General features: G+C 45.4%; 1 non-coding gene across 1 annotated transcript; it reads left to right on the forward strand.

Moving 5' to 3' along the window:
- Positions 1-813: 813 nt before the first annotated feature.
- On the forward strand, positions 814-885 carry trnae-uuc (transfer RNA glutamic acid (anticodon UUC)). Its single transcript has one exon. It is a non-coding gene; the product is annotated as a tRNA-Glu (tRNA).
- The last annotated feature ends 262 nt before the right edge of the window (positions 886-1,147 follow it).

Below are 1,147 nucleotides of genomic sequence, written 5' to 3' on the forward strand. Positions count from 1 at the left end.
TGCCTCTCCTAGCTTTTCTGAACATGACCGCATGGGGTCCGACACAGCCTGACAGAGAGAGACAGAGTGAGAAAGATAGAAAGAGTTAGCTTCTGACAGCATGAGGTCTGGACATGGATGTTAATGATCACCTGCATGTCCTCCTCTCTTCTCAGCTCTCTCCGTCTTTTGGCGCCTGTCTGTCCAATTTCATTCTGAATGCGACCGAATGAGGTTTGGGAACTTAAATACTAAGGATGTTCTCCATCCCCTCCCGTCTGTCCATCTCTCTTTACTTCTTTGTCTTTCAAGCCTACTGTTTGTCCTGTTCCATTTTGAATGCAGCTGCATGGGGTCTGAGGCTGGACATTAATGACCATCCCCTCCTCGTCCTCTCTTTTTTGTCTAGCCTCCCTGTCCAATGCCTTTCTTTATGTGTCCGTCTGGGGTGTGGACATTAATGACCGACTCATTAGTCTGTGAACCACCTGAGAGAGTGGGGGGGCTAGACATCACGCTCAAAAATGGTAGATGGGTAAAGGAGATAAGTCTGCTGAGTTCACACAAAATTAAAGCGGTAATCTGCAAGATATTAGTGTTGTTTATTTAGTCTCCATCTTTGGTGCTCAGCGCTCATTGCTGTGGTGTTTCTGCACTGCTCTTCCCAGAGATCACCTGTCAATCAAACAGTGCGAGCGGTTTCTGTTGATGCTGTTTGACTTGCTGTAGGTTTCTTTGTCTGTTCAGCCATGGTGGCTATCGCTGATCTTGCTAACTACCCAGTTCTTCTTTGTTTTATTCCAAACAAGCCACTGCTGCTGAAAACATAGAAGGTCCCACATGGTCTAGCAGTCAGGATTCCTGGTTTTCACCCAGGTGGCCTGGGTTCAACTCCCAGTATGGGAAGACCTACCAGACATCAAGATGTAAATCAAGGTGTTTCCATGTTCACATTACAATACACGGCTTCCAATAGTGAATTTATTAACTTTCTCATCAACGTTTTGACTCCATCAGGTCTTCGTCAGGACCACTTGATGTCCAAAGGGCAAGTTTCCAATTCAGTCTTCATGTGTCGTCTTCTTAAACAAACTTGAATTAAAAGCACGTGGTATTTAAAGGAAAGGCATGAAGCAGAACAGCAGAAAGCTGTGTTCCACCATACCAA

Source organism: Centroberyx gerrardi, chromosome 17, assembly GCF_048128805.1.
Source record: "Centroberyx gerrardi isolate f3 chromosome 17, fCenGer3.hap1.cur.20231027, whole genome shotgun sequence".
Lineage (NCBI taxonomy): Eukaryota > Metazoa > Chordata > Actinopteri > Beryciformes > Berycidae > Centroberyx > Centroberyx gerrardi.